General features: G+C 45.9%; 1 protein-coding gene across 1 annotated transcript in view; it reads right to left on the bottom strand.

Moving 5' to 3' along the window:
* The window catches only part of BASP1 (brain abundant membrane attached signal protein 1), a gene marked incomplete at its 3' end in the record, with an annotated part of 50,437 nt that extends 36,632 nt beyond the window's left edge, over positions 1-13,805 (bottom strand). Inside the window, exon 1 of the mRNA XM_082302496.1 lies at positions 13,687-13,805. The remainder of the gene's footprint in view (positions 1-13,686) is intronic.
* Between the last annotated feature and the right edge of the window lie 12,791 nt (positions 13,806-26,596).

The following is a 26,596-nucleotide window of genomic DNA, read 5'->3' on the forward strand; positions in this document are numbered from 1 at the left end:
CAAAGCCTCAACCAACCTGGCCTCAAACATTTACAGGTCTGGGGCATCCACTGCTTTTCTGGGCAACCTGTTCTAGTGCCTCACCACCCTCACAGCAACGAATTTCTTCCTAATATCTAATCTAAATCAACCCTTTTAGTTTGAAGCCATTCCCCCTTGTCCTATCCCTACAAGCCCTTGTAAAAAGCCCCCTCTCCTGCTTTCTTGTAGGCCACTTCAGGTACTGGAATGTGCTCTAAGGTGTCCCCATAGCCTTCTCTTCTCCAGGCTGAACAACCCCAACTCTCTCATCTTGTCCTTATAGGAGAGGATGTTGCAGATAGTAGTCTCAAAGACATACTCTAATCTTGAAATACAAACTTGAGTGTTGATTTTAAAATTCATGTTTATTTTTCTCGGCCCGTCTGTTCGGTAGAAAAGGTTTCTGTAAAAGTGACTAATTATGTCAGCCATGTCTGACTGATACCTGTGAGATATTTCTCTGACAAATCAGACCAGCTCTGAGTTTAAGCATCAGCATGCACATAATACTTAAAGACGAAAACTATTTTCTAAGATTTATCAGCCTGTAAATGAAGTTACAACACGTCATTTTTAGCCCTTCATCTTGCTTACCTGTTGCTTGCACTGCAGGGCTCCATATGGCACCTGATGAAAGAGGCTTGGTTGAATTACTTGTGAAAAGTTTTTACCAAAACCAGATTGACCACCAAAACACAGCTGAAGGCAGCTCTGAGCAAGATGCTGACTCAAACCCAGGACAAGCAGTGAAACCCCCACAACTACTCTAACCCACAGCCCTCATTCAATAGATCCCACGCAGATCTCCTGCAGTGAAGAGGGCCCTGCCTGTGTGCATACACTACTACACACTCCCTACCTACCCTAGTACATGCTACTGCATGGTAGTACAAACTTGCAGAACCCAGTGTATCTAGGGCACATCCTTTTCTTCACTGCCATAATTACTAGGTGTGCTCTTTCTCATGTACAGGCCCAGGAAGTGAGAAGTAAAAAATCCCATTTTGCACTACTTTGCGCCAGTTTATATGAGCTTATTAATATTAACAAGACTTAATGACAGGGATTTTGTTTTCAACCAAAATAATCCTAACCTAAGGCATATCGTTTTCTGACGTATCTTCTCAATGTGAAAACTGCACTGCTACACACACTTACCTTACACAGATTAAAGAGATAATGCTTCTTCCTCTTCAGGCAGTAAAAAACTCGCCTTCAACATCGATACTATTCAAATTAACCTACCAGTGGTTTCTCAAAGAAGCAAGGAGAAACACAGGAAGAAAAGCATACAGATGACAGAACACTGGGATTTAATGTTCTGGTAAAGGCTTTTGTATTATGATTGCAACCACAAGCAGAGTTTTATATATTTATATAGATATATACCTGAACAGCAATCCCAATCATTGCTGCCCACTCAACCATTCAAATTACAGTGAAATTCTAGTGGCTCACAGCTCTGACTTTATTAGTGCAACTCAAGTAAATTCAAACCTGATACTCACTGATCAACATGAATAAAACCAGAATCAAGCCCACCACTCTATTTCTGCTGGTAAACATGCCTCCCTCTTGGAAAGGATCACTTTAAAAAGTGCCAACACACTGCTGTGCACAACTTGACATCCATACGTTTCTGAATAATCTAACAATTAGCTGCTAAATGAAGGTGAGCATTGCCTCACCTCTAATAATACCAAGATATGGGCAACTAGCCAAGAATCTGGTACATTAAACAGAAAAACACAGGCAAAATCTGCAAGTGCTTCTTGAGAGCACAACACTATTTCCAGTAAGCACATATGGAAACTAAATACCTCTTAGGTTGCCCTCAGGTAGGAAAACATTGATTGATTGATTGATTGATTTCAAACTCATAGTCCAAAGTAGCATGGATAGCCCCTGGTACTGAACCAGGAATTTCAATGGCCCACCTGCACACAAAAGATAGATTGCACAAAGACATTTGTTGAGCTAAACATTATTCAAAACCATTTATGAATACTCCAAGGATTTCTTTAGAAATTAGCCTAATTTATATCACCTTCCAAGCCATTGTTATTATACCATTAAGTTTCAGCCACCATGTGTTAAAAACGTGAGTATAGCCTTCTCCGCTCATCTGTGGAACAACCCAGCAAACGTTTCTGCAGCCTATAGATTAAGTAACAAAAGATATCCTAGTGTCATATCAATCAGAAGTACAAAACTGTTCTCAGATGCAGTCACAAAATTTCATTCTGGCTTGAAGAGTAAAATTTTCAAACATACACACATGATTACTTATCACTGTCTTGAAATAAAACTTTGGAACTGAAAAGCCTCAATCATTTTTGTAAGCTTTACTCCCCTTCTTGCACATCAGCCCCAATGTGAAGAATAGCCTCAAACTTACAGCCCATTTAAAGAATTCCATCAAAATTACTATGAGAAATCTCCATTTAACAACCTATGCTATTCAGCATCAATAAATTGAATAGCCTCTTGCCAGGTCTAGAAAAGCCTTGTTTGTGTATTTATTTCTAGCATACACCATGTCCATAAAGCATCTTAGCAGTGGGTTCATCTTTGGATCTCAATATTAACAGAGCTCAGACACACTGCCAATAAATCAGTACACAATAAATCAGGAAGGATTTTGTTTCAACTAAACTTACTTCTCTGCACTCAAGAACTAGCTCACTCCAAATGTTCCCCATGTCCCTGATCACACAAACCACAAGACTGAAAGATACCTCAAGAGAAGTTGAGATATTTCCTCTTCTTGCCCCAAGGCAAAATGAGTCACATTTAAGTAATCTCCCAATGGTCATTTCTTACCTAGTTTTAAAATAATCATTTGCTTCTTTACACTGCGCAAAACCAATGTGTTCATTTCTCCCTTTCATAGGTCCTGTTTGATCACTCTTACTGTTTACATGTGCATCCACTTGAATGGTAGCTCTCTTTTATGTGGCATATGACCCATGCAAGTAGTATCTTCAACTGTTCAAAGCACAATACATAAAAGGGAATTCTTCGATGTCCACTTTAGCATAGTTAAAAGGCAATTTATTCTATTCTGGTTCTAAACACTTAACTATGGAATGGACCTCTGTTATCCTTGTTTTCCCTTTCTCGTCAACAAGATCTTCTTTATGGTAATTCTGACCACATATTCCCAACAACTACCACATACTGTCTTTATTAGAAATTATTCCACAGACAAAGAATTTTTACTATGATTTATTCATTAAAAATTATTTAAATTATTTTAACTCAGCTTACTGACCACCTGTCATCTGTTACAGAGCAAAGAGCAACTATTTTCCTCATACAGTCCAAAGTTATCCACCTGAACAACAGTGGAAATCCCATTGCTTGTGTACAACTCAGTCACTTGCTAGTCCTTAGTGACAGAACACAGAAAGATGACTCCTTGTTTCCATGAAAGGCTTTAATGCGATTGTAAGCTGCGAGGTGTATCGCTAACATAAAAAAATATTCCACTGTGTTAGTTAAGATGAAGTCTCTGTATTTTTCATTTCATATGAAGGTATTCCTGGCTGTGTCTCTGTAACTTTTAAATACAGTCTCTTAGGAACTGTGAGCAGATTTAACCACAAATAGCTAAATGTGCCTAGCTACATGAAGTTATATTTAACTATCTCCCTAGCTAATTAGATCGGGGAACCAGGATCATATGGCTAGGTTAATTAAGATAAAACAGGGCATTTGTAATAATTAAATTAGCTATTTGGTCTTCTTTCCAGAGAAGGGAGTCAATGAACATCACTAGTGCAGCAGAGGATGGACTGACACTTCCAACTGCAGATGCAAACTCACCAAAGCCACTGGTTTTGCAAGACAGCCCAGAAAACTCTCTTGGACAGTCTGATTTTATTTGTTTGCCTTAAGAAGACCAGAGGAGCTCCTTCCCAGGAGGAATCCCTAAGACTGCTCAGAGGTGAGGTTTCCAGAGACAGCAGGATGAGACAGGCAAGAGATTCAAGCCAGGAACCTGAAGCTTAAAAAAAAAAAACCCTTAAAATGCTGAGGACCAGGCAGCAGACCCACAGTCAAATTCCAAGGGTGTTGAAAAGGAAGTTCGGGACTAGGGAGGACCGTGGTTTTCCATTCCAATGCAGAAAACTTCTGCGTTCGTGGAACAAACATTAGTATTCAGAACTTGAAAGGGCTTGTGGGGGGAGGTCAGGCTGTGAACAAACCTTATATTTATCTATTATTTTGGTTCTATCAGCACTGTAAGTTTTCTCTGTGTAAGGAGTCAATTAACTGAGATGACTAGCTGTAATTCCAATGAAAATAATGTCCTTTGAGGGGTTTTATTTGGGAGCACAATGTACAGCAGAGGGTCTAAATCAATACTCTTCAATTCCCTCGTCCCCTACCTGGGGACCCTCTACAGCAACCAAAGGCTATTTGGTGTCTTCACTCTGTAGCTACAAACTTGTCCTTCAGAATAAAAGGCATATATATCTGTCATCATGAACTCACTTGGCCTGAACACGGTCCTCACCTTGACGGCATCATACTCCATATCCACAGCCATCATGTTGTCGTCTCCATCATTTATGGATGTTATGCTTTAGTTAGACACAATTAAAATCTAGAGCAGTTAGAAGTGGATCCAAAGAAGGGTTCTCTATAAAAGAAACTCAGGCCAGTATGACTATGACAGCTACTGGCCTTTATGCAATATGCAACCCAGCACAGCCACAGCTTGACAGACAAGCTTTGTCTTTTATAATAGCAAATGTTTCCCCTAAAACTGTGATCTGGATGGTTTTTCAGCTCACTAATGCAGTTTAATTATGAGCTTGCAGCAATTTAATTTTCTACAGGAATCAAACAAATCTAGTTCTTCTTGAAAATAAGACTGGCAATTCAAGCTATCACAGAAGGTTTGGGTTTGCTGGTGGATTTTTTTCATTTAGTCAAGAGCCACTTTTGCTTAAAACTAAAACAGTGTGTAAAAAGGAAAAATTCTCTCCACTTTCAGTCAGCAGACAAAATCACATTAATATTTCTTCAACTGGTAAGAAGTTTAAAACTGTTGAATGCTTTCAGCTGGCAGAGCTCCAAGCTTTCCATATTGTTACAGGATTTGCACGAAACTTTGTTTAAGACCAAGTTCTCATGTTGATATGATCTCACTTCAGTGAACATCTAGATTTGGGAGCCATATGCATGCAAACCATTGTGGTCTAGTAGCATTAGTTATAGAGTTTAAAGTTTTACAAGAAGTGGTTCTGTACTTGGTACCTCCACCCATTGCATATGAATGCCAGGATGCAATCAAGCTGATGCCATAGATCTTCCTGTGTTCTGCATGTCTGCTAATGCACACATTGCATGTTACTGTGTGATTATCAAGGCGTTCCCTGACATAGGCTATGTTAGTTCATGGCTGAAAATATGGACTTCTAGAAAGGTCAAGTAAGAGAAATGGCAACATAGCTACTATGATAATTTAATTTAAATACAGATAAGTGAGCTACAGGAACATGGCAAGGAAGGGTATAGAGCCAAAGCTAGATGAAAAATCAGTTTGAAAACAACAATTTTTTTTTAATGGGACACATTTACAAATATGGACCAAGAAAATATGGTATATCCCAACAGGTTAGAATACAGTTTCTAACAAGAAGCTTTTGAAATAGTTTCTTCAGCCAGGAGAAAATGTGCCAAAAAACTTTTTTTTTTTTTTTAAGTAGAAAGGAAATAAAAGCTGCTAAGATAAATATTTCTATTCTCAGCCTGTAAATTTACTGTCATTGTTCCACAGAAAACTCCTGGACAGACTTTTTTTCTGAACCACAAATCTGTCAGTGCAGAATTTCCTTCATTCTCTATCACCTCTGTGTTTTAGATGAGGCACTCGGATGTTCCTCACAGGGTCAATGGCTGTGGGAGAGCATGAAATGCCAGCTCATTTCCCTCAACACCATTCTCCATATATCTCAGAACAGACAAGGCAAGTATTTAAAGACAATATTCACCCTGCTTCAAGCACTTATCATCTCTTAACTGATATGTTTGCTCTTCTCCATAATGTCTTGGTACCAGTGATGTTCCAAGAGATGTTTGCAGGAACACCTGTAGGTGATTTGCAGTCCAGTTTGAACCCTTGGTAACAGGAGGTACCTCAGCACTGAAGGCCACTTTCAATACATTGTGCCCTGGTGGATTGTCACTACAGTGTGTTGTTCAGTCAGGAATGAGACACCATAAGGAGTGCCATATTCCTATTGCTAGCAGCACCAATAATTTCTTCATGAATCTGTCAGTCACTGACTCATCCACAGAAGAGGATGACAGCTGAACTTTCAGTGACCTGATAGTCATTTTAGCGCTTATAAAAAAATACTGTAATATTAGTTTTCTTGAGCTCTGTTGAGGCTTCTACTCACTGTTACACGAACAGGAAAAGAGTGCACTCCGGTGAACTATCATATTTCAGCGCACATGGCAGCTCTGACTTTGCTTGGCTCTAAAAGTGTTATTCATTAAGGTAATGTCATCCGTTCAAGATGACTGGATGGAAAGCATGGGCCACTATGCAGAAAGCCAAATGTTCCTCTAGATAACACTAGGGAAACTAGCACTGAATAAATCATTAAAATGCACAATACTGGTGGAACATCAGATGGCTACAAGCAGCTTAAAAGGTTTCTGCTGATACCTCTTCACCGTAGGATGGCTTTTTTCCAGTTGAAGATCTCAGAGGGTAGGAAATGAGAAAAGGGAACAGCATACAGGAGCAGAGAATGGATAAATCCCTCTTACTAAAATTCTTTCCTGTGAGTAATACCAGATCCTTCAGAAAAAAAATATTTTCCAGGACAATTTGTCACTCTCCTTGAACTCTCACATCCTACATGGAGGATGCTATCAGAAAGCTCTTAGCTGTGATTGCTGGAGTTACATAGAGCAGGTGTGGACTGAAAACATGGAAAGGGTTTCCATATTTCCACATTTGCTTTATTCTGCTAATTTAAGCATTTGAATTACAGGCCTAGGGGCTATTCTGAGCACTCAGGTACCCTACAGACGTCTCACATGCTCTAGTGAAAGCTCCAAGTGAAATAAAGTTAAAAACCAACAGTACTCTCCTACATCTCAAGCAAAGCGTGGAATGGAAGAGCCTGGAAAATCTAGCCTGATTTTGAATTTTATGCTCTGGAGAACTTCTGTCTCCCTTGCTTCACATGGCTTGTAGATCTGAAAAGAAAAGCAATAGCCAACACACATCTTTCACCCTCTCTTCAGTGAGACCAGCTATTCCCATTGCGGACGATATATTCACTGGCGCAGGGTTTACATGCAAGGCTGAGTGATGCTGCTGGAGGAAAATGAGCCCCACTCCCTCAGCACATCTGGTAAGGAAACATGTTTGTTACAGCAGGTAGCACATCTCCCCATTTGCCTCAGTTTTTCTGGTGACAGCAAGATACCCAGAAGAACTGTTTTTACCACGCCAGACCTCACTGAATTTGCCTCCTCCCACCAGCTCAACACAATTAGCAGCAGAAGTCAATCATGCACTTACCAGCACTGGCCAAAATACAGCAACTTTGCGTTACTGGAAACTTAGTGTGTGAAAGGGAAATGCAGAAATAATCTGAACACCTCATCTAGTAGTGACAGGTTTCACCCTGTCCTTTTCCAGACTCTTAGTTTTATACCACCTCTAGCCTGTTTTTGTTTTTGTTTTCATTCTCCGCTAATGACGCGCTTCACTGCCTTGAGGAAGGATGATTACAGGAAGCTGATGTAGCAATTCTCTGGCTCCAGTCTATCTCGGACAAACACGTACCAAAGCATTTCTCATGGTGTAACTCTTCCATGTTGCTTATTGGGTTATTGCTTATTTGCAGTTGGGTTTTCACTGTTTTCTACATCCCGATTTGTGCACGTTTTGCATGTGTTTTTCTAAGGTAGGAAGATGAGAGAAACCTGCATCAGTTCTATCATTGTTGGTCCATTCTCTGTTTTTTCTAACTTTGCTCTATTTCTTCTCCATAGTTCAGCAATCATCTTAAATTTCTCTAGCAGATGCACATCTACAGGATCCCGCTATGTGACCATCTACTTCATCCTAAAATAGTTAATCACGTCAAGACCTAATTTTGAATATGAGTCCCTCCATCACCGACCAATCACACAAGGAAAAGAGTAACAGCAGAAAATAAGTTCAAAAACTATAACCAGGCTCTGTCCTTCTGCAGGGGTTATATGTTCTACATCCCACTGAGTATTTAAAGACTATTGAAACAGGAGATAGCCAGCAGCCCCCTGATTTTACTACTTGTACAGAACTAGCTTGCATTTGTCATGCAAAGTCATGATGACATAGATTTCTGTCATTAAAATTAATCCTTGAGAAACTCTGTCATTATAACTACTAGGTTTTTGCCTGTAGGAAAAGGTTATGCTTCAACACTGCATTCACATCCAACACTGCCAAGGCATCAGTAGTATTACAATCACCACCATGACATTATCCATCAAGTAGCAAAAGGTAGGTAGGTGGCTAAGGCCCAGTCTTATTACAGATTCGGTGTTGTATCCTCTGTAAGGACAGTAAGTCTCTAATCAAAATGAAGCTCCTGCCATCATTCCTACAGTTTACATGAAGTACCAGGTCATGCTGCTCTGAACAACTGCTAGGGCAGTGCACATGAAATAAAATCTTTTGAAAAGAAGTTCAAATTCCTAAAGGTTAAAAAATAAAACCCCTGGATCAGCAGATCATAATCATATGTGGCACCACTTACCAGGCTAAAATCTAAACTATGCAACATGTGACTAAAAAGCATGTGGCTTTCCCAACAGTACTGCACTGGTGGGGTACTTGGCAGTCTACACCCAACAAGTTAGGCAACTATACAGACTACTTCATTCTTATTCTGCAAAAGACAATAGCAAACACATCAAAAGAGATCAGTGTATGATATATATCCTGAGACAGAAGGTTTTTATTAATAAAACTGTTTCCTCAGAGTTAAATTTCATTAACCGTACTTAAGAGGGAATTACTACACATCTTGCTCCCAGGCAAAACCTGACCATTCCACATGTGTTACAAATCAGTATCTCTTTACATTTACTGGTGTGCAGAAGAAAGTCAAAGGATTTATTTTCATATTCTGGCAAGTCAGGAATCTTTCATGTTTGAGAAATCACATTGCTCTCAATCTATTTTTATTTTAAACTTATGAATTTTCATACCAAATAACCAATAGATACATTTTTATATTAACCACATTTCTCCATCTTGAAGTAAGAAGCGTCACGCTTTTAGGGAAGAGAACTGTGAGACACAAGATATTGTAAGGAAGACTTCAAAGTCCTTTCCATTCTGCACGAGGTTTCCCCCCTTCTTCCCCCTGCACATTTTTTTAATCTTGAAAGCATTTCCTACTAATGCATGAAACCCCCATTATGCTGCATATGGTTTCTATTATCAAGTCTATAACGCTTTCAGGAATTTCTTTGATTTCTCTAGTTGTTACCTCATTCTCTTCATTCCTGATTGACACAGAAGCAGCAACCCAAGTCATTCCAAAGTATCTTTCTTTAGTTAAAAATCAGTCTCCGTACTTCTGTAGCATACCTCAAAATGGCCTGCCTTTACTACCCTTGTATGAATGAAGGTAAGGCCTTGAATGTTAGTTGATTATTATACTCTTCATTAGATATTTGAAGAGTATCCATTTTTCTTACTTGAAGAACTTCAATTTGAACCATTAAATTTACATTGCACCCATGGACACTGTGCTTACACCTACTCACCTAAATCAAGACCTGGGATTTGTGCGCAAATCTGTACAAATGACTGCAGAATACTCTTCATACAGATCACACAAAAAAAAAACAAAAACAAAAACAAAACTCTCCAAAATTCTTGTTTTCAAAATAAGTGCAAGATCAGCTGTCCATGGCAGATCTCCAAATAATTACTAGCTCAATGGTAGCTGAGTGTCTGAAAATGTAGCCACAGAATTCTCCCAAGATTTCATGGGCAGGCCTGTTTCTACCCTGCAACCTGCTTTTGTCCCTCAGTGCATGCCATCGGACCATGGGTGGGTGCCGGCACAAGGTAAGAATTTAGCATTGTTCAGACAGAAGCCGTTGTGGACACAGAAGGTTCTGCTGAAGGACTTCATGGTTCACTGCATGGGGCACACATGGAACACAGCAGCAACAGAAGAAGCTTCACTTGGAAAATACTATTTATTCCACAGACTTAATTTTGAAAGATCAAACCACAAATACTTAAGGACTAGAGACAGATCTAGATATGGGTCAGAAATTATGGAGGTTGCATACGCTGTAGTCTCAGGGTAAGGGTATGCTCCAAAGGTATGCCACTTTCTGAAATAAATCAACCTTGTATCACCATGTTGCTTCAGAGGGCGTTGCATTTCAAATGCAAAGAAGCATGGAAGCGGTAGCGGGGGGAGAGAAAAAAATTTCACCTGATCATTGCTTCAAGCAATAACTTGAACAGTGATTTTACCAGTTTTACCCTTTCAATGTTAATTTTAACTGGATATGATATACTCAGAGATTCAAATCAACAGAAGAAACTGCTGCATGATTGCATTTTGGCAGCTACATACAATTTCCCTGTATTACACAATCAGCTATTTCATACAAGAAATATACAAGAACAGACAGAGCCACCATGGATTTCCCAACGTTTTGTGTTTATTCTGCCCACAGATCAGAGTTGGTGCTCCCTGGCTAAACTGAAACAGCCAGACAAAAAGAAAATACTCACTGCATACAATCCAGTAGCAAGGGAGATCACAAAACAAAGCTTCTCCCTCACGTGAAGTTCTGTGAGACAATGAGTAGACAGCAAGTGCAAAAATCTCTGGCCATGTCCTTGCTTCTTCTTTTTCCCTCACCCCTAAAGGTTGCCCAAAATTCTCAGAAACACCCTGAATACAAAAGGGTTGTGCGGGACAAGGTATCTCCCCTGGAGAGAGCAGTAGCAGCAGATGCCGCATCCTCCCTCAGTATGGCACTCCCACCCCACATTCTCCCTTCTTAATGGGGAACATCTACACAGGGAAAAAACCCTCAGTGTTTGAAGCCTGGCCACCAGTCTAGGTGGTGCCTGGCAAGCATCTGGCAAGCAGAGAGGGGACATTTAGACAGACTTTAGGGTTCTGATGGCTTCTTCAGAAGAGACCTTAATTGGAAACACTGGAAATACCAAGTAATTGCTATGCAAGGGGCCTTGGGGTGTATATTTTCTAGTGAATGTTCATCACCCTCGAGGGGAAGCAACAAAATCCACTGCCATCGCCTGTTTAGGAGCCCACTGGCAATATTCTTTTGTCAGCTTTAACTCCAGCCTGACTAACACACCAGTTGTCTTCTCTTCAGAAACTGCCATTAGCTTACAAAATTATCCATTTCAAACAGGCTTAAGCATGCTGCCTCTAAAGAGAAATATATATCCGAATTTTGGACAAGAGTCGGGAAAGAAAAGTAGCGAAGAAGGAACCGGCACCAATGCCAGCATCGAGACGCAACAATTCGAACAAAAGAGATTTCAAGATGTCGCAGTAACACGCACGCACACAATCTTCCTCTTGATAGATTGTTTCCCCTCGACAGAGGGAGATGCTCCAGGATACCGCCCGCCCGGGCAGGCAGAGCACGCGTGTTTCTCCCAGACGGAACCCGGCAGGGAGCACGTCCCTGCGGCGTGGCTGCTCCGCGGGGCTCCTACTGCGGCACGTACGCCGCACCCGCTTCGCCCTCTTTGCTCAAAGGGGCCCACGAACGACCCCGCGCTGCTGCAGAGGGACCCCCTGCCCCCCGTCTCCTGCCCCCCCAAGGCCGCTCAGAGGAGCGGGGCCGGGGGAGCTCTGGGGGCATCCGCGGCCGCTCGCCTGCCGCCGACCGAAACCCGCTGCGGGCGGGGAGGGGGCGGGCAGCAGGGCCGGCCTTTTCCCCTTCCTAAGTGCCAAATATTGTCTCGGTGAGGTGAGGGAAGACACGGGCGGGGGGGCACCGGTCCGCTCCGCCATCGCGCACAGCAGCAGGCGCCAAAGCTAAGCCGGGCGCAGCACGGGGCAGGAAGGGTGCCGGGGTACTGCTGGGTCACCCCGATGAAGCAGCCGGGGCTGGCGGAGGGCGGGCGGGGGGAAGCGCCCGGGGGTCGCTGCGCAGCGCGGAGCCTTTGTTCCGCCGCCGGCCCCATCCCCGCCGCCGCCTCCGCGCATGCGCCGGGCACAGACAAAGGCGCGGGCAGGGCGGCGGGGCTCCCTGCATCCCCCTCCGCTCCGCATCCGCCCTTTGCTCCGCATCCGCCCTTTGCTCCGCATCCCCCTCCACTCCTCATCCCCCTCCGCTCCGCATCCCCCTCCGCTCCGCATCCGCCCTTTGCTCCGCATCCCACTCCACTCCGCAACCCCCCGTCACCCTGCATCCCCCCTTTGCTCTGCATCCTCCCTCCACTCCGCATCCTCCCGCAGTCTCGCATCCCCCCCTCTGCTCCGCATCCCCCCGCGCGGCGCCCACCCGGCGTGGCAGGAGGGCGGGGGTGTCCCGGGGGTGTGCGTGTGTCCGCCCCCCCTTCTCCCGCGTGAGCCGCCACGCCCAGCTGAGGCGCGGGGAAAGCGCCCAGCGGGAGCCGCGTTTGAAAGACACGCGTGTGCGTGGGGGAGAGGCGACACGGCGGGTCGAGAGGGGAAAGAAAAAGAAAGGTCGAGGGGAGGTGTAGCTTGCTTTGGTGGGGGGGAAACGGAAAGCCGGAGGGTTGATGGGGACCTGTGAGAAGCGGGGGGCGGCAGTCGGTGAATATTCATAGCATAGGCGCATCGGGGCGTAGCGCGGCGGGCGGCAGCGGCGGTCCCACTCGTGTTTGCCGGCGGGCCCGTAGCCCCTGCTCGGGCAGGCGAGCCCCCCGAGCCCCGGCGTGCGCTGCCCCGCCGGGAGCGGCGCTTCAAACCCGCCGGGGCGTCCACGCGCACGCGTGACCGCGGAGGCAGCGCCGCTCCCGCGCCGGGGACAATCGCGTTCTCGCCGGCCACAATGGGCACGCGCCGCTTCCCCGCGCCTCGCCCGCCCCGACGCCCCCCCCGCCCCGCCGAGCCCCCCGCCCAGCCGCCCTGCCATCTTCCTGGCGCCGTGCGTGCTCTTCTCCCAGCGCTTCCTTTCATGGAGAGCTTGGGGCATCTTCCTTTTTTTTTTTTTTTTTTTTTTTTTTTTGTTCTTTTTTTTCTTTTTAAAAAAATTATTATTGTTATTTAAGCAGACTCTCTTTGGAAACAGGCTAAAAGCACCGAAAAGAAATTGTGCATAAACCGCTGTTATTCCCACCACACCCACCGCTACCCCCACCCTTCCCCAAGAGAGCCTTCCCGGGCATTTAAATCGCCTTCGGTCTGTTGTGTGCCTCGATCCCGCTCCCAGGTGGTCTCCTCTCGAGGAATAGAGCTCCTTGCAGTGATATCCCTAAAATGTGCCCGGGCAGGCGCCTCCCGGGCTGCTCCTCTCTCTCTGCTCTTACCGATTCACACGCACATCTGCTCTCCCCACAATCGAGACACAACGGAAGGAGGGAAAATTATAGAAATGGCAAAGCTCTCGCGGGCGGCTGTGTTAATGGCATAAGTGAGACACACCGCGTCTTACCTTTATATGTTTTTCCTCTGTCCCTGTCGGTGTGTTTGTGTGCTGGGGTGTCACAAAGAGAGTCCCAGGTAGCCCAGAGCCCCCTCGCCTCGCTCGGAGCGCGGTGGCTCTCGCCCGCTCGCTCGCCGGGACTGAAGTGCCTAGTGCCTGCTGGAGCACTGCCGCCGCTACCGCGGCTGCTGCCTCTGCATTTCTCACTCTCTCCCCCTCCCTCTTTCCCTCCCTCCCCCCTTCCCTGTGACAGTCTGTGGGCAGTTCAAAAGCCACACTCACTTATTTATTTATTTTCCGGGCTCGCGGGGCGGGGGATGCGCTGCGCGGCGCTCGCGCTTAGGGGGCGCACGGACCCCAGGTTTAAATATCAGCCGTGCAGGCGGCGGGGGGGGCTGGATCGCGGGTCCGCGAACGCACCTTGCAGCATTACCCCCCCACCCCCCCACCCCTCAAAAAAAGGGAAGGGAGCGGCCAACCTCCCTGCCCCGAGGAGAGCGGGCACGGCGCGGGGCCGCACGCCGAGGCACGGGGCTCTCCGCCACCCTCCGCGCCCGAACCGCGGCGGGTGCGGCTGTGCACCATGGGGCGGAGGGTCCGTCCCCGGCGGAGCTGGGATGCTGCGCGGCGGAGGGAGCGGGCAAGCCTGCCTACACCTGCAGCCCTCTCGGGGAGCGGGAAAGCCGCTTGCACGGCGGAGAGGGGCGGCACGGGCGGAAGAGCCTAAAAAATCCCGGGCGTGGATGCTGTTGGCACGCTTAAGGAGAGGGTCTGCCCGTTAAACACAAAGGCAGCAAAATAGAGGAAAGCAACACATTTCTCAGGAGAATGGATCTCCCCCGGGCGCTCCTGCAGGTGAAGAGCTGGCCTGAACGTCGCTGGGGCTTCAGGACTGGTATCCCTCCAGCCCTCCCCCTGTTCCAAAGCATCCCTGGGGCCGCCACAGCACAACCGAGGGTGCTGCCCGCACTTTCCTACCGCCCTCTTTTTAAAAGCTGGCTGCGGCGCGGGCCGGGTGCGCCCTGCTCGTCGCTCCGCGCCCGCTCCGCGCTGCAAGAGCCCGGCTGCGGCGGGCGATGCGCGGGGCTGGGGCGCCCTCTGCTCCCGAGAGGCGGCCGGGCAGGGGCGGCCGGGCTGGCCCGGGCCGAGCTCTGGTTCCGCCGGGTGACCGGCCCCGGGGCCCTGCAGCCCGGGCAGGCCGGTGAGCGGAGCCGCTGGGAGCGGACCGCGGTGGCGGCACGTCTTGGGGGAACCTCTGGCTCAGGGGCGCGATCCGGCTACGCCTGGGCTTCAAAGCCAGCAGCACCATCTTTCAGCGAGAACAATGGAAGCTATTTCTTATTTATCTGAGAACAAGGACCGAGTGAGAGACGCATAGTAGGCTCGTGATAAGGTTAAGTCCGGTTTGCATTTTCGATGGATATGGAGCGAAAAGAGAGCAGGGCACGTGGAGAGGGAAGGCGCGGCGGCCAGGGTGTTCTTCTGAGGGCCGTGATATGCGGTGTGATGTGCGGTGAGAGGAGTCACGCTTCCCGGACATTTCCCATGAAGGAAAACTATCGGGCAATAAAATGCATTTGAGTTTGTGTTTCACACGCCGCACCCTGCAACCTGTAGTTGTGCCGAGCATCCACCCAGCCGCTGCCCGGGCGGGGAGCTGGTCCGAGACGCCAGAGGAGAGGCTCGGGGACGACAGGACAGCGAGGCGGGAGCCCCCGTTGTCCCCCCGCGGTCACACAAAAGCCCCGGGCATGAAGGAAGGAAGGAAGGGAGGGAAGGAGGAGCACGGGTTCACCGGGCAGGAATAATGCCCTGTATTTTCGTGAAAGCGTTCGCAAGCCAGTCTTTTCCTCATATTTTTATTTTACAGAGTTTTATTTTCCTAGTCCTCCTTAGTATCTCCTCGTTTTCCCGGTGGTTTAACCCTCGTTCTGCAGCCGCCGGGGCGCAGAGCTCTCCATGCCACACCTGTCCCGATGCAGCATCCCACCCTCCTGAGGCGCGCTGCGGGGCTGGCTGCGTCCTGCCGCAGCTGGGGGAGGGGAGAGAGGGAGGGCAGGAGGGACCCCTTCCCCCCGCTCCCCCAGCCGCGATATCTCTGCGCTCACGATAACAGGCTTGGAGGGGCGGCTGCATCGCAGGGGTGAGGCAGGCAGCAGTCAGCGTCACATTGGGTAATCGAGGAAAAAGAGGAAAGGGAGGAGGACACGCCCTGACACGTCCTCGGCCGTCGGAGAAGAGGATAGCTTCTCCCCACGAGGGCGAGGCGCGTCCCGCCCCCGCGCTGCCTCCGCGTAGCCCGGGGGAGCAGGGGTCCGCCCGCCCCCTTTCCCGGGAGCATCCCTGTAGCGGGAGCAGTAACGCCGGCGCCTGCCCGGCGGTGGCCTGCTGCAAGGTCAAGGGAGAAAACCCCTCTCCTCAGTTTTATTTCTGAGCCAGGAGTACTTGTGAGGCAGGGCTGGAGAGAAGTGAGAGGCAAGGTGGGTCCAAAATTCAGCCATGGAGGAAGACAGAGGCGGGCAGAACACAGCAGCACATCCGCAGAATGGCTCAGTGAGGGACTGAGGGCCTGGGCTGGGCTGAAATCAGCCCTGGACCATCCGTAGGGCTCAGGGGGAGCCCCAGGTTAGGCTGGGCAGGGACAATAAATGCCCATGTGGCCATGACATTCAGACTGTCGAGATTGTCTTGTAAGATTGCTCAACCACTACAGAATTAGTGTGAAGCAATATTAGAGGTAAAGAAAGAGGCTGTTATTTAACCTTGTGTTTAAATGTGGGCTTAGGCAATGAATGCTCACCTGCATGAAATCGAGCAGGTGTAGCTGAATTACAAGTTACAGAGGGTTCACAATATATCTCAGAAATAAAATTCCTGAGTGTGTTCTGAGTCATTTGCTTGGAAAAGCCTGTACAACCAAAAACGGCACAGAAATAGTCATTGCTACTATCACTTTGTGAGGGGTTTTGATCTTTTTACTATTTTCAGCAGCTAGAGGGCTGAGATGGTAGCCACAGTTTATTCTTTTAAATACACCTACATGCTAAATTATGTATCTCAGAACAGCCAAGTTCAAAATTTGTCAAATGCTCACTTCAGTTACTCAGCTGCATCAAGGTATGATACATACCTGAATGCCTTATTTAATAAAAGTGATACTTTTAGGCAAATGGGTATTCTAAGCAGCCTTTGAATATCTTTGTCTTAACTAAGGGTGTGTAAGGTATCCTCACCTTTTCCTTCTGAAATGAGAAAATGGTATCTGGAAGAAGAAAAAGTGCAGAACATGGACACCTGCAAAAAGATGAACAACCGGGTCTGTTGTGGAAACACAGGCAGGTGTAGGCCCTTTTGTACAATTAACAGCTGCTTTTCTGAAATCCACACTGCTACTGTGCTTTGACAAATGCACAAGCTACCTTCATCTTCTTAGCCAGCTCTTCCTGTCACCTCTTGCCACTTACCGTATCTCAGCGTTCTTCCTTCCAGCTTCAACATTTCAGGCCCAGCCTTGTTCAGCCCTATCTGTCTTCCAGGTGTCACTCACTGTCATATTTCCATCTTCTCCAGAAGGAAACTAATCCAATCCTACATACGCTTTGCTCATCTTTAATTTTTACTGTTAGTTCTTCTGATTAATAAGTCTTTGCTTTCTGATTTTATTAGGTCTGACAAGAGCCACAAGCCATGACTCGTAGCCCAGCATTTCCACAACACAAGTCCAAAGTACTCACAAGGCCAACTCCCCTCTCCTTCCACCACTCTGCCTGTAATCCCTGTCACCCACAATTCCATTTTTGTGTCCAATTGCTGTTTGAACATTTTCCTCAGAAGACCCTAGGATCAGTAAGGAGTACCTATGCCGGGGTAGCAGGGGGGCGTTCCATTTTATTCCATAGGAAGAGAGAGATGACCAGCAAACAAGAATAAAAGATCAAGTCAAAACCCTCACCTGTGCCCCTCTTTCAGCCTTGCAAATGAAAGACCGCCTTACTCGCACTTACCATCACAACAGAATAGAAGCAAATCCAGGCTCCTCACAGCTCAGGGCTTCCCAAACCTGCCAGCTACGGCTGCAGCTGCAGGAACAGCCCGGCCCCCACGGCCTCTAGCTACTGCCCTGTGCTCCCCTATTCCCGAGTTTACACCACAAGAGGGAGCATTTTGTTCAGTTTATTGGCAAAACCTGGTTTTCCCGGTATCCAGGCGAGAGAATAACCGCAGTTTCCCGTATGTAGAGATTTTCCCAAGCCCGTTTACCCCATAAGCACTTTCGTAATAAAGGGGTTTTTTTTTCTTTCACCATGCTATGCAAATTTTAAGCATTTCGTAAGATTATTGTTCATATAAAGTAAATTTTACAAAGAATATCTGAACTGTAATTACAGTTTAATTCCTTGTTGATCTCTTGGTTATAGATTCATTTATTCTGGGGCAAATGCAAGATGCCAGCGTAAGACATATCTGGAACTTTCTATTTGCAGTGGGTATAATTCTCCTCACCTATATAAATACCAGCTACATAAATTTCAAAAATTGGCTGCAATGGCATAGGCAGAAATAAGGTATTATTTCATTTGCAGGAAAAGCGCATAAAATAAAGAGCTTTGATCAAATCCCAAAATAACAACTTCGATAAGTCACTACTGGAACACTTCAATCCAAATTTAAGTCCTGACATGAAGACAGATGCAAGCCTCTGATAACAGTTTAAATCTGGACAACCCAAAGTTATATGATACTAGGAATATCTGAGTCTAGTTTTACTAGACTGGTTCTTTTTATAGCAGAAGAAGTGGTGCTTCATGCCTATAGCCAGGTAGGGATATGTGGGTTGTGAACCCTGCTTTACCCCAGCGTTCCTGGCTTCAGCTCAATCTATAACACAAAGCATATGTGCCTCCCAGGAGGTCCTGCACTAGCCATCGATTTTAAAAAGCTTCTCTACTCCCCTGAAGTCTGCATGCAAGTTTTTCCAAAGATGGATATATTTGCTGTTCTGACAGTACAATTATCTGGGTTATTTCTGTCTCTTACACCAGTTACCCTAAACTGTTAGAGTTACTTATGTACAAAAGAAGAAAATGTGCTCAACTACCATAAGCTTCCCTTATGATTTATGCATGCCAGGCTTCTCCATGACCATCTATAGGTTAGATCTCGGACTCTTTGCTCCATTTTCACTGGCAAGTTCCACTGAAGCAACAGCTGAATAAGGTATTCACTGTTCGGCTTTTATGGCCACAAAAATGTCTTTCACTTAACAGCTGGAGCGACCATATCAACATCTTGATAGTGAGCAGAATTGGCTTCTCTTGCAGTATTTTATTCTGTTCTCATTCAGCTACAAGAACGTCAGTAATGCAGGATCAAATGCACACCTGACTGGATGATCAAACTGTGACTATTGCAAGCTACCTAGGATGTACCTCCTGAAAGGCCGCAGAAGCGAGTGCAAAGAAGAGTGTCTAATGCCCTCAGAGAAAAAAAACATAATTCTCTGCTCCAGTGCTTGGTGCTCTGATCTCTGCAATGAAGGACGCTTATATACTTTACTTATTGTACTAAAAAATTATTCCGTCTGAAACACAAGTTTTTGGATTCCTACCTTGAGAGAGAGCTTCTGGTTGTGAACCCCTGAGGTTCACAACCCTGAGGGCACTGTTAGCCCTGACTGTCCCTGCTAAGTCTCCCCTGGGACTTCCCCCACCCCTGCCCATGACCCAGTACCCCATTCCACCTCAGCCCAAGCCATCAGTCCCTGTCCCAGCTACACCATCCTTGTCCTTGATCCCATCCCTGTCTCTGACCCAATCTTCTGACTGAAATTTCCGGACGGACCCTGGATCTGGTTTATCTCCTTATCTTGCCCCTCCCTCAGCTCCTGGCTCCTCCTCCCTTGTGGATTAGCCCAGTGCTTGCTGCTCTGCAATATTCAGTTTGTCACGGGGGCCTGCTCGCACCTCAGTTAGCTGTGTAAAGACAGCACAATGTGCAGTTCCTTGGGGTAGCTCCAGCTTAAGCCATTTGGTTTACCTGGCACTCTGCTCCTTGGTGAAGGCACTTGTGATATTGGTACTACAGCTCAGCTTTTGGATTCAAGCTGGGTCACATGGGACCACTTGAGGCTCACCTACATCTGTACTTTCGCAAACACAGTCTTAAAACTCTCCTAACAGTGCCAGTGTTACTCCAGAGTCAAAGCAGAGAAAGGACAAGATGGACAAATTTTTATGACAGGGGCAAATATTCCTGAGACCTAGCTGTTGTTGCCACTGTTGGCACTACTCCCATCCTAGAAGCTGGCTGTGGGAAAGCCTGGGGACTCATTGTAGGAGATAAATTTATAGGATCATTTGGTTTTCTTTCTACTGTCTTTCTACTGTTTATAAACGTACTTTTGTATACCTTGCCTGTCCTTTCCCACCCTCTCACAATGAAGGGTATCTCTAGATCAGGAACTGACTGAAATGAGGTGTTCTGAGGATCTATGGTGATTGAAGTGGGTTTGGAAAAGAGTTTAAATCTGCATGAATGACATCAGCCCTAGTCCTATACCTATACAGCCACCTTTCTCAGTCCCCTTTATTCCTTCAGCTTGGAGGTACTAGATTTAAAACTGTTTCTTTACTGCACTGTTTGTGCTGAGAGCAAGCTGCAAATGACCTGTGGAGAGTCAAATTAAACAACTACAGTTGAGGAGACTAAAGCTAAAAATACTTGTAAATGCTGAGATTGAAGTGGCTCCCCCAGAAAAAGAGTCAGATTGTACTTATGCCTCAAACCCATTATTCCTCAACTAACAACATGTCTGTAGAGCTGTTGAGAACACTCCTATGTGCAAAAACACTCCGCTGCTTCCAATCAAGAGCCAGTTCTGGAGATTTATCTGAAATCAAAATGTCAGCAGTAGATGGTCACACAAAAGACCCAGTGCTTCAGACTACCAAAGCAAGTGTGAGCAGCCCCATGGTAAGTTATGCACCTCACAGCTAGAGGATCTGTCTTTTCATGCCAGAGATGGGTAGATTCTTGCAGCATGGGCCATACATTCAGCCACAGGAGTCTCCACATTGGAGCAAGACAGGCTGTCTGCTTCCTGAATGCTTCTTTGAAATGCTACACTACACTGATATTTTTATTTTCACATTTTTACGTGCCAAGTTTAGTTATAAGAAAGGATGGGTGAAAGTACTTGAGCTTTAAATAAGCCTTGTGCTGTGCACTACCAGCTGTTTGTAGCTGAATGACAGAGGGTCTGTAGCCAGGCTGTACCTTTTGCTTTTATTGGGTGAATCTCGTGGATGCTACAAATGAAAGAACATATGGGAATTCCTGACATATGGTAGGATCAAGGTTGTCACAGTACATAAATCTAACACTTACTTACACACACAAAATGGTTCAAGCTTTACTGAAAAACTTCTGAAGGAAAAAGATACAGGCCAGTGGGATCTGTGGAGATGCAGAAGCTGATAACTGACTGTATTGAGCACAGCAATATCAGACATTGCCTGCTTCATCAGCCACAGTTCATTGACCAGTGTAACCGGACAACTTCATGTAGTAGAAGCAGATGCTGCTTTTGCTTCCCCAGCAGCTCCTTTTGTTTAGGGCCTGGTAACAGCCTTGGTGACAGGCACGGCTGCTGTTGCCACCACACTGCCATTCTGTCCTTCACTGAAGATCAGTTAAGTTCAGTAACAACCATTCAGACCATGCAAACAGCATCTCCAGCTTCTATTTAGTGAGTTAAAAAGCTGATAACTTTCCAATGGAACAAGGAGGGCATCATCTTTTCTCATCAAAATCTCTAGAAGAGGCCTCACTGCTGGTAGGTCTGACACAAAACTCAGACAACAAGCCACCTGTTGGAATGGAAAGTTTTAACTTTCTGCAAGTATTTTCCAAGTGTTGTTCCTGGAACACCAGTCCCAAGTGCCTTCCAGAAGAGCTGTGACCAGCAGTCCGTGTTGTGACCTTCCAGTCTAGACTTCCTCAACATAGGATTTTTGTGAAGATGAATATGGTTTTACTTCTGGTCAGTCAAGTTCACAGATGCTGGCTTGTATTGACCCCATCTGCTCTTTGGTCTCAAGCAAACTAGTGTGTTTAAATTCATCAGTCAGGATAACAAGGCTAGTCCCACACCTGGAGGTAAGTGCCAGTTTAGTAAATGTGTTCTGGGTTCCATGAGCTCCATAAGCCTGAGGCTGAGCTGCTAATAAGAAAAGGTTACTGGTCAAATCATTTAAAGGGATTTTGCTCCAAATATGGTAGCCACTGCATTAGCAGGAAGTCTTTCAGGCAGCTATTTGTTTGAACTGAGAAAGTGAACTAGGAAATGAGAGAACAAAACAGTGGCCAGTGAACAATGAATTATTTAGAGATTAATAGAGATTAAGAGATGTTTTAGCTCTTCTTTGTACTCTCCCTCTCCACCCTCTCCCCTTCCTTCCCTTACAAACCAGCACTTTGGCTCCTTGGCAGAGGCAGGGGTTTATACCATTTTTCACCAATGCACAGGGAATGTAAGGGAGCTACATGAACTCATAATGTAAGTAAAATCAAGTCAAAATTGATTGAAAATTAGGTCCCAGTAATCTTGCTTTTCAGTCTTCCATGTGCGCAGTCTGTCCTGTTGCAGTGTGGGGCCGCTGTTCCTGGTCGTACACACCCGTGTGCTGCAGGTCCTAACCAAGGCCAGTCGAGCAGGAAGGCTGTGATGCTGGCTAGGCTGCTCTACGGTGTGAGGCTGATAAAAGCCTAAGCACGGGTTGTGGTGATGCGATGTTTTTATTGTGTTTTTATATGTTCTTCGTATATGCTTTGTACCCCAATGGTTCATCCCTACCTTCCCCACTTCTATTCCCACTTGGTTTGCCCCAGACCCAAGCCACTCCCCCGGTGCTCCCAATATGATTATCCCCTCCCCTTGTTCTGGCTCTTTCCCTATCAATCACCCAAACCCCTCCTGTTGGTCCCAAAAGTTCAGTGTCCATCACCTGAGCCCTCCCTAATTACCCTTGTATGGTCCCCGTCAATCCCCCGAGACCCTGCCCCCTCGGATACCTCCCCTCTCGGAAATCCCCTAAACCTCGAGGCCCCATTGGGGCCTGTGACCCCTTTCCCTCCACCCCTCGAGGCTATTGGCCCATGTGAATGTCTATCCCTGTCCATATCCCTCCCCTAAAGATCCCTATTGGTCCCCTGTCAAGCCATCCCCATGGGAATGCCTCCTCTTATAAGGTGTTGCCCAGGGCTGCTTGGGTCTTGTTCTCTGTGGATACTCTACAATAAGCTTGGGTTACCTCCCGTGGCAAGCCTCCCCGCTACTTTTTATCTCTCCCTTCCTGGAGGGCTGCTGACTGCTGCAGTGCCTGGAGCCTGTACTCCCCTGGGTAGAGCAGAGGCTTCAGAGGAGCAGCCTTAAAGCTCCGTGCCTCCGGCTGCTCCCCATTCCTGCCGCACACTGCTGGAGCTAGCCTGGGCAGTGGACAGCAGCGGTCACTGCGACAATGGGTGATACGCCTGTAGTGGGAATAAAAGATCCTAAGAGGCAGCAAGGCCAGATTTAGGGAGCTGTATCCCTCTGTTGTATTGGTAGCTAAAGGCGGTGATGTTGGCTCAGTTACCTCCTGCTGCTTGTCCCAACATAGCCAGATGACTGAAAGTATGCACCAGGGAGGAAATACTGTTGCCAGAACTGCACCTAGAGCAGATGATTTCCTCCTTGCAGAAGAGAAGAAGGGTATTGGAGGGATTATCATATCAGTTCAGGAAGAAGCCAACCTACACACAATTTTTGGTATGAAAGCCGCCAATACTAAGAATAAAAATGCTTACTGTTAACACACAGAAAGAAAAGCTGACCAAGGCGTTTTGGGCCAGTCATATTCTAAGAGAATACTGGTTTTCTGGAACAGATGTAACAGGCTTACTTTTGAGGATTTCATGGTGAATTTGCAGTGATGTGTAAGGAATGCGTAGGCATGTGCATGGTCTGAAGCTCCAATCTTGTTCAGTCTACAATCTACATCTGGTTTTCTTGTTCTGCCTCTTCTACTCAATGTCTCTTTCTTTTTTTGCTGTAGTTGGTCACATAACTTAAAGCAAATCCTCTTGCCTTCTTTCTTTGCATATTTTCTTAAAATCCTGTTGTTTTTAAGAAAAAGTATATTCTGGCCTGACTAATCAAGCCTCTGAGCACAGATGAAATTCAGTATTAGAGGACAAAATACAAGCTTTCCCATGTTGCTGAGTCCACTGCTTTCTTCTATCTATAGAAGCAAATACTTGCTAGCTTCTTCTGTAGTATTTTGGACATTTTGAAATTATTTGCAAAAATTATCAGTTAGAGAGTAGGCCTTTCTTATGGAGGAACAAGCCTGTAGCCAGCAATTTATTTTACAGCCATGAAGCAGTTTAGTCACAAGAGCCACAAGATGCCCCAACCAGGCAAAGAAATAGGAAGCTTGAAGGAAGGCTGTCTTCTCCTCCTGTTCCCTGTAACCACTGACATTTGTAAAGTTGCTTTCAGCTCAAAATGCAAAGGCACTTGAAGCTGGTACAGCTCATTCCCAATACCATGCAATGAATGAGAGATGTTGAAGGTTGGCCTCCACTTTCAGCCTTCTGCTGAAGACAGAACAAGATTTACTTTGGTTACTCAGTAAATAGCAGGAATGTTGCACTCACCACAAGGTAGTTGGCCAGTAAGGATTCATGGGAAGAATATACTGCAAGCTCCTGCACTGTTATGATACAAAGGCTGAACCAGACCATTTTTACCACAGTATGCTAAAGTTAATTTTGTAATATTGTGAACAAAAATTACAGCAGTTTGACTACAGGTTGGTTTCCATTTGATTGCTTAATTATCAGTTTCTCGATTTATGTGCAATCCAATTTTGTTGATTACTGAGACCTTTCAAAATAAAGTGCCTGAATATAATATATCCTCTTCTCTCAACAAACAAACAACTCTAAAAAATATCTGCTATGAGATAAAGGTGGGGGGAAAGCCATAAACTGAAATTACTTCCTTACCAAGAAGTTTTCCCTGATGATCTGAATTGTATATCATTCCCCGATACACAGCACAGGAGCAAAATAAACTCCTTGAAATGCCAGATTTCAAGACTACAGACACATCACAGCATATTACAAGAGCTGTTTTGAGGAGTTATATAGTTCCGTTTTCTGCTTAAATCAGGGCAATCATTCATTAGGCCTGTCATGGCTTCATCTCTAAAGTTCAAGACTTTACAGCATCTCTCATAGCTTCTTCCAGTGCTGCATTACAATCTTGGTGAATAATGTTTTCCTAAAATCTTCTTTGAACCTCCCAAGTCACAAAATGTGTCCCTTACTCTTGTCTGCTTTGTGCTTGCTACTCTAAAAAGAACTCTGACTTTGTCATCTTCATAACTTCACTTTGTGTAGTCATAGACTGTTCCACCTCCCTATTGTCTCTTCCTTACAAGACTACACAAGCCCAACTCCTTAAGTTTTACTTCACAGCTTATGTGTTCTGTATCCCTGTCCACCTTGGTAACTTTCTGCAAGACCATCTCCCTCTTGAAGTGTGTGTGTCCAACTGTGCCCTCCCAAGCAGCAGTTTAAAGCAAGGAATAACCCCCCTTGATCTGCTAGCCATGCTCCCCTAAGCTAATCCTTAGCCATTTGCTTTATTCATGATGGGAGCACACAAGGGCAGTATGTTGTTGTCACATATTCAGCCTGGCATCCACTGTCACACCAAGTAACGCCTGTAATCCCAGGTTTTTCCAGTGAGGCTGCTGTACTTCCAGGCAGTTCCCTGCTAGTACTGATACATTGTGTTATTCTGCCCCAGGTGTACTTGTAGTTACTGAGTCCCATTTTCTCAGGTCACTGTGAACCTGTGAAGAACTGTAAAGTTCTGCCATTTGAGGTGTCAGTAGCTGCCCCCCTAACTTAGCATCATCCACAAATTTGTGGGGGGTGTGTGCATCATCAAGACTGTGGATGAAACGCTGGATAATATGGGTTGTCATGTTACCCTTTGAAGAACTGCATTAGTTAGCATTCAGACCTCAAGCCATTGATTTCTATCCTTTGAGCCCAAATTTCTACTCAAGTCCAAACTTCTTGAGCTGCTACGTGACACTTGGGATACTGTAGGAGGTGGTGTCAAATGCTTTACTAAAGTCAGATACATTGTACCCATCACTCTCCCCCTGCCTTCATTGTCAGTCATTTTGTCATTGAAGGTAATATGCTAGCAAAGGATGATTTGCTCTTTGGAACTGTTGACTAGCCCTCATTACCTTCTTGTCCTTGGGTTTGGAAATGTCCAGAGGACACAGTCCTCAGCTACCTCTCCTGATGGTCATTATTTTCCATGGACAGAGGCACCACAATCACATCATCTGTCTCTGTCAGCATCCACCTCTTTCCACGAACTGAATATTTCCTCTAATGCATTGTGCCTCCCTACTCACCACGTCTTATCCAAATATATGGAGTAAACACAGGGCTCTGGGAACAGGTTTTGTATGTCAAGCAAGAATAATTTTATTACTTCAGTACTTCAGTCATTTTCATGTTTGTCACTAGACCATCTCCTCACTCATCTACTCATGTACCTTTTCTCTGAGCTTCCTTTTCCAGATAATGTTCCTGTAACATTTCATGTTGCCCTTTCTGCCCATGGCTCCAGACATACCTTCTGTTTTGACCATCCTGATTTTGTCTCTATGACATTTGTCCTAATGCATTGCTCAGCAATATTGTTACACACATTTCATTGCCTCTCTTTGTTCCTGCTTCTTGTGCACTCCTTTTTTGTGTGTTTTAGTTCATTGAGAAACTCCTGACTTAGCCAAACAGGCCTTCTGCCAGAATTCCCAGTCTTCCTGTCCAACAGGATGGTTTG

This window comes from Coloeus monedula (genome assembly GCF_965178545.1).
Source record: "Coloeus monedula genome assembly, chromosome: 1".
In the NCBI taxonomy this organism is placed as follows: Eukaryota; Metazoa; Chordata; class Aves; order Passeriformes; family Corvidae; genus Coloeus; species Coloeus monedula.